General features: G+C 44.1%; 2 non-coding genes across 2 annotated transcripts; both read left to right on the forward strand.

Annotated features, from left to right (window-relative positions):
• The first annotated feature begins 1,299 nt into the window (after window positions 1-1,299).
• On the forward strand, window positions 1,300-3,201 carry LOC142985716 (small subunit ribosomal RNA). The gene has a single exon (XR_012960263.1). It is a non-coding gene; the product is annotated as a small subunit ribosomal RNA (ribosomal RNA).
• A 452-nt stretch (window positions 3,202-3,653) lies between these two features.
• On the forward strand, window positions 3,654-3,810 carry LOC142985703 (5.8S ribosomal RNA). Its single transcript, XR_012960250.1, has one exon. It is a non-coding gene; the product is annotated as a 5.8S ribosomal RNA (ribosomal RNA).
• The last annotated feature ends 3,690 nt before the right edge of the window (window positions 3,811-7,500 follow it).

The raw sequence follows: 7,500 nt of genomic DNA on the forward strand, positions 1-7,500 counted from the left end.
CACATATGTATATTATTATGTACACACACACGGCGAAACGCGCAAACCCGACGACACAGACTCTACGATTTGACATATGTGTACAGCGGTGCGATCGTCATTTGTTTCACGACAAACGACGATCGGCGGCGAGTGCGAGCGCGAGATAGAGCTGTTTCACAACATAGAGTCAGTCTCCGTCGTTTGTTGTCTCACTTCGGCGACTCGACTCTGTGTTGTTGACGGGCGGCGGGCGCGCATCATCACGAAAAACACATATATATGCACCCCGAAAGAAAACAAAAAAAAACGGTGTGCATATATATGTGTTATGTGTTATAATCGTCTACGAATTGGACTGTGTGCTAGTGTTGTCATGTGTGTTTCTACTCTACACAGCAACATATGTGCACACACGAAGTAGTTGTACGATTATCACGAGTAGAGAGTGATGTATGTGCTTGACCGCGGCGGAGTGTTTTCGACGCGACGAATAAAATCTTTGCTATAAGAAAACACTCTCTCGACTCTCGTTCGTGTACCGTCCGTGAGTGTGCATTCGTTCGTTCGTTCGTTCGTTCGTTCGTTCGTGCGCCGCCGCTGTGCAGGCTAGGGCGACAACGCGTTCTTATTCGTTGTCCGCTCTATCATAAATATTTATCATCACTCTCGTTTGTTCGATAATAGAGAGTACGAGAAAGAGACGACGCTAGACTTTGCTACCTATGTATATATGTAATAAAGTCGCGTCGTTACAGACAGACAGGACGACTCGACTATCGTCGTCGTCGTCGTCGTCGTTCGTCGTCTCTCGTATTCTCTCGGATAAAACGAGAGAGATAGATGAATCTCTTTAACTGTGTGGGCCGACGGACCGTTGTGTATGCACGAGTCCGTATAGAATCGAAGCGGTCCCGAGAAAAATTATACTTACACCTCTATCTAGCGAGGCATTACTCTATAGACACCGGGCGGAATCGTGATTGTTTCACATCCGTATTGTGTTAAACGTTTTTTTAAATAAAATGTGAACGCGTCTCGGTACGAACGTTCCCAATTGGGGCCACGTCAGTGTGTCCTGAAAATGCAGGCGGGCAGCGGACGTTTGACGTGTTTGAGATACAACCGTTTCAAACGTTCGCCCGTCGGCGACCCCAAACTCTCTATGTGCGCACAACACTACATATAAATATTTATTTACATGTGCGTGTTGTGTGTACGTTTTACAGAGCTCGCCCGTAACGCGTCGGCGTGATCTAGGATCGTCGACGCGCGGGATCGACGGAGTGCGCGCTACGAGCGCGTGTTCTATTCGATAGCTCCCTGGTTGATCCTGCCAGTAGTTATATGCTTGTCTCAAAGATTAAGCCATGCATGTCTCAGTGCAAGCCGTATTAAGGCGATACCGCGAATGGCTCAATATATCAGTTTTGGTTCCTTAGATCTTACTCAGTTACTTGGATAACTGTGGTAATTCTAGAGCTAATACATGCAATCAGAACTCTGACCAGTGATGGGATGAGTGCTTTTATTAGATCAAAACCAATCGACGGAGGGCCCCGCGTCTGAAGTCGTTAATTTTGATGAATCTGGATAACTTTTGCCGATCGCATGGTCCAGTACCGGCGACGCATCTTTCAAATGTCTGCCTTATCAACTTTCGATGGTAGTTTCTGCGACTACCATGGTTGTCACGGGTAACGGGGAATCAGGGTTCGATTCCGGAGAGGGAGCCTGAGAAACGGCTACCACATCCAAGGAAGGCAGCAGGCGCGCAAATTACCCACTCCCGGCACGGGGAGGTAGTGACGAAAAATAACGATACGGGACTCTTACGAGGCCTCGTAATCGGAATGAGTACACTTTAAATATTTTAACGAGGAACAATTGGAGGGCAAGTCTGGTGCCAGCAGCCGCGGTAATTCCAGCTCCAATAGCGTATACTAAAATTGTTGCGGTTAAAAAGCTCGTAGTTGCATTTGTGCGCCGCGCTGTCGGTGCACCGCATCCGCGGTGATACTGACACGTCTGCGGAGCATATCGTCGGTGAGCCGGCGGTAATACGCCGGTTCAATATCAAAATCCTATCGCGGTGCTCTTCGGTGAGTGTCGAGGTGGGCCGACAATTTTACTTTGAACAAATTAGAGTGCTCAAAGCGGGCTCAAAATGCTGCTTGAATATTTCGTGCATGGAATAATAGAATATGATCTCGGTTCTATTTTGTTGGTTTTCAGAACTCCGAGGTAATGATTAATAGGGATAACTGGGGGCATTCGTATTGCGACGTTAGAGGTGAAATTCTTGGATCGTCGCAAGACGAACATCAGCGAAAGCATTTGCCAAAGGTGTTTTCATCAATCAAGAACGAAAGTTAGAGGTTCGAAGGCGATTAGATACCGCCCTAGTTCTAACCGTAAATATGTCATCTAGCGATCCGCCGACGTTACTACAATGGCTCGGCGGGCAGCTTCCGGGAAACCAAAGATTTTGGACTCCGGGGGGAGTATGGTTGCAAAGCTGAAACTTAAAGGAATTGACGGAAGGGCACCACCAGGAGTGGAGCCTGCGGCTTAATTTGACTCAACACGGGAAATCTCACCAGGCCCGGACACCGGAAGGATTGACAGATTAACAGCTCTTTCTTGATTCGGTGGGTGGTGGTGCATGGCCGTTCTTAGTTGGTGGAGCGATTTGTCTGGTTAATTCCGGTAACGAACGAGACTCTAGCCTGCTAAATAGGCGTCGTCATTTAGGTGTGCGTGGCTCCGTCACGCAACTCACTGGCGACGTATTAAAATTCTTCTTAGAGGGACCGGCGGCTTCGAGCCGCACGAGATTGAGCAATAACAGGTCTGTGATGCCCTTAGATGTCCTGGGCCGCACGCGCGCTACACTGAAGGAATCAGCATGTTCTCCCTGGCCTAGAGGCCCGGGCAACCCGCTGAAACTCCTTCGTGCTGGGGATTGGGGTTTGCAATTATCCCCCATAAACGAGGAATTCCTAGTAAGCGCGAGTCATAAGCTCGCGTTGATTACGTCCCTGCCCTTTGTACACACCGCCCGTCGCTACTACCGATTGAATGATTTAGTGAGGTCTTCGGACCGACACGCGGTGGCTTCACGGCCGTCGGCGTTGCTGGGAAGTTGACCAAACTTGATCATTTAGAGGAAGTAAAAGTCGTAACAAGGTTTCCGTAGGGGAACCTGCGGAAGGATCATTAACGTGTTGTCGTTGTTGTCGTCGCGCTGTTTTTGTTGTCGTTGTGCACACACACACACACGATGAACGATGATGGACGATGATGGTGATGATAATATTTATATATCCTAAACACCCAAAACTCAAAAAAGAGACTCTGTTCGACGGTGGGTGGCGCATCTCGCGCCGCCACCCGACGAACGTATCTCGCGTCGCGCTCGTCGTAACTTCAACGTAGACTGGTATACAAATCCGCTACCACGAGTTGATACCTCGACGAGAGCGCTCGTCAATCGAACGCACATAACGAGAACACGCGAGAGCGTCATTGTTGCGGTAGGCGCGCTTGTATCGTGTGTCGTGTATCGTTATACCACAAACATAATATATGTATGTACATACATATGTAACATTTGTAACTTGTAACATTTAACACACACAATATTATCCATGCGGTAGTGGTGTAAAAACTATTACCCTGGACGGTGGATCACTTGGCTCGCGGGTCGATGAAGAACGCAGTTAACTGCGCGTCATAGTGTGAACTGCAGGACACATTTGAACATCGACATTTCGAACGCACATTGCGGTCCGTGGAGACACATCCAGGACCACTCCTGTCTGAGGGCCGGCTGTATAAAATACAAATGCCACATTGCGCCCTTACGGGGGCGCACATGACGGTTCATTGTGACGTCGACTAATAGTCCTCGTCCCAATGTCCGTTTAAATATCAACGATGAACCACACACGTGTCGATTGTGATGATGATCATGCGACGACGTTTACACAAACGTTGTCGAACGACCGGCGGTGTGCCGCCTGCGGACAGTGCATGATATGCGAAATATCTCATATCGCGCACATATACGCTAGCGGCGCGCTCGACTCTTCGAAATACTTTTGCCGCATGGCGGTGTATGTATAGAGAGGGTTGAGCGTGTGTGTACGCACGCACCGTGTTATGTGTCGTGAGTGCGTACGGAAAGGTTGTTTATTAAGTTTATCTAATAAGTTGTTATTCAATAGCGCTTCTTGGAAGTGCATTGTTCTCGCGGGCGGTCGGGTCGGCTACCTGCGCCAGGTGTGCGGCCGACCGACTTGTTTACAAGTTACATTGTGTTTTAAGTAATTGCGTATTATGATGAATGACAATGAAATCAATACAGAGGACGTAGTTAAATCACCGGCAATAGGGGAGAAATATTATATATTACTACAGGAGGAAGACGGCGGAGAGGACCAAACAAATAGAAAGAGAAGTAGGGAAATGAGGGAGTCGGATGAGGAATGGACAGTAGTGGGAGGAGGTAAAAAATCCAGGCGTAGGGATGAAAACAAGGACGTCATTAAATATGAAATAACTGTTTCATCAAAAGAAAAGTTGCCGAAATCATTTGCATTTGCGAACATATTAAAAAATCAAAATATTATCAATATCCTTCGAGTTAAATATCTCAATCCGTATCGTGTACGTTTAGAATTCGAAGATGCAGATAATATGGAGAAGTTTTGCAAGTGTGAGGCTCTTATTTCGCTGGGGTGGAGATTTGCTAACGACCATGAGGTGAACTTTTCGTATGGGGTTATAAGAGACGTCGATATGGATCTGGACGAGAGTAAAATATTCCAGAGCATCACTTGTCCAGATACGTACGAATTGGTCTCGGTGAAAAGACTTAACCGTAAACAAAGCGAGGGTTGGACACCAAGCGAAGCTATAAGAGTTTGTTTTAAAGGAAACTCTCTGCCAGATTTTGTTTTCGTGGATGCGTTAAGACTCAGGGTTGAACCCTACATTTTCCCGGTGACGCAATGTTCGCGATGCTGGAGGTTGGGCCACAGTTTCAAGACGTGTCCGTCGTCCAAGGTAATATGCCCGAAGTGTGGCGGGTATCACGCAAATTGCGAGACAAGGAATTTTAGGTGTACCAATTGTTCAGGAGGTCATATGGCTCTTTCAAAGACGTGTCCTATGTTCCAAAAAGAAAAAAGACTAAGAGAGATAATGTCAGATAGGAATTGTACTTATAAGAAAGCTTTAAATATCTTAAATGATTCCGGAAAGCCAGGCACCATTCGCTCTCATTCAGCTGAAAGATTCCCAACAGGCGTAACCAAAAATAATACGAGTACTTCAATCTTAGCTACGCCGGAGATAGTTACACCGTCTACAACACACGAGCGAGACAATACTAAAAGTATTCTAAAGAAAAGGCCAACAAAACAGAGACGTAGGAATAAAACATGGAGTAGTTTATTTAAGGAAGACACAGACACGGAGGAGATATTTGATATGGAGGAGGAACAAACAGAAACTAATAATGAGCAGAACAGAACAGAAGAAAATAATGAAGACCTACCTATTAAGAACTTTCAAGATTTGTTAACGCGCTTAAAAGAAATCATATTTTTTAAAAATTACTCGCTTATTGTTAAAATTAAGAAGTGTTGTAAGAATATCGTACAGTGGTTATTATCGTTGATAGTTGTAAATGTATCTGATGCGCCGGTGTTAAATTTAGTTATGAGCCTTTTCAATGGCAAATGAACAAATTATTACTTTGAACATAATGCAGTGGAATGCCCAAAGCCTTAGGCCGAAGTTACCTTCATTTATTCACTTACTTCATCATAATAAAATACATATCGCTGTTATTTCAGAGACTTGGTTGGAGCCTGACAGTCCATTAAATATTAGTAATTTTAATATATTTCGGCGAGATAGAGCTGACTCATATGGCGGTGTAGCGATAGTTATTCATAAGTCGTTAAAAGCACAAATTGGAAACGTTTCTATTCTTAATTCAGGTATAGAAATTATTCATGTGAAAATATATAACTTCCCCATCCTAGAAAATATTATGGCTGTATATTGTCCTCCGACTGTTCGTACTAGTCAGGTAGATTGGGACGGGCTTCTGTCTACATTTAGTAGCAAGAGCATGATACTCGGTGACTACAACGCTCACCATAGCAACTGGTCTAATAGAATCGATAGTAGGGGAGTACAAATATTAGACGCTGTGGTAGATAATAACTATGTTGTTCTTAACACTGGTAGTAACACTCGCGTAAGGTTAGTCAACAATGTTTTGCAGGAGTCTTCTCCGGATATATCTTTAGTAACTGCGGATATTGCATTAAAATTTAATTGGACGGTATTACAGGAGTCTTTAGGAAGCGATCATTTGGTAGTCAAAATGTCCACTGAATGCATGATGAATAAACAATTGGATAGTAAAAGAAATCTAAAAAAAGCTGATTGGAATTCATACAAACGTTGTCTTGAGGATATGTTTTCAGGGTTACATCTCCCCGAAGACCCTCAAGCAGCATACGATATTTTTCTAGATTACATTAATTTAGCAGCAGAAATTCACATACCTATTGTTAATATATCACAAAATCCGACCTCTAATTTTACTCCGAAATCGTTTTGGAATCCTGAGTTGTCTAAAGCAGTAGCAGTTAGAAGGTTAGCATTGTCTAACTTTAGACGAAACCCTACGCCTGACAATCTCCGAGTGTACAAAGATAAAATCAGGATTACACAAAAACTAATTCGCCAAGCCAAACGGGATAGTTGGATCAAGTTCTGTACCGGGATTGACCAAAAGACATCTGCGTCTGATATGTGGCGACAAATGAGATGGTTAAAGGGACATAGGGCACCCAGATCGTACGTAGATGACACGAGAGCGAGTAATTTACTCTCCAGCCTGACTCCGGACTACGTCACACCTAGTCAGCCTATTTTTTCCATTCCCAACCAAGAACTAGAGGTGAGTATCTCCATTCAAGAGCTAGAAAAATGTATTAAATCAAAGGATACATCTCCTGGATGCGATGATATCTCATACTCCATGATCAAACAACTGCCTGTCAATGGTAAAATGTTGTTGTTAGATATCTATAATAAGATTTATTCTACCAGCTTTGTTCCACATCAGTGGCGTAATATTAAGATTATTGCAATTCCTAAACCCGGAAGAGATCCCAATGATATTTCGTCCTTAAGACCCATATCTTTGATGTGCTGTCTCTGTAAAATCTTCCATTTAATAATTGGCAAAAGAATGGAATGGTTTTTAGAAAAAAGGAAGATTTTCTCTGCCAATACAATAGGTTTTAGAAAGACGAGGGGCTGTCTTGAGGGATTGAGTAGTCTTGTGTCACAGATTCAGAGGGGGTTCTCGGAAAGAATGCCTACAGTTGGTTGCTTCATTGATTTAGACAATGCTTATAATAATGTAGATATCAAAATGCTTTTAAATACTTTACATAATTTACAAATGGGGCCAAAAATAGGTCAATACCT

The sequence above is a fragment of the Anticarsia gemmatalis genome, chromosome 30, assembly GCF_050436995.1.
Source record: "Anticarsia gemmatalis isolate Benzon Research Colony breed Stoneville strain chromosome 30, ilAntGemm2 primary, whole genome shotgun sequence".
NCBI classification, from domain to species: Eukaryota; Metazoa; Arthropoda; class Insecta; order Lepidoptera; family Erebidae; genus Anticarsia; species Anticarsia gemmatalis.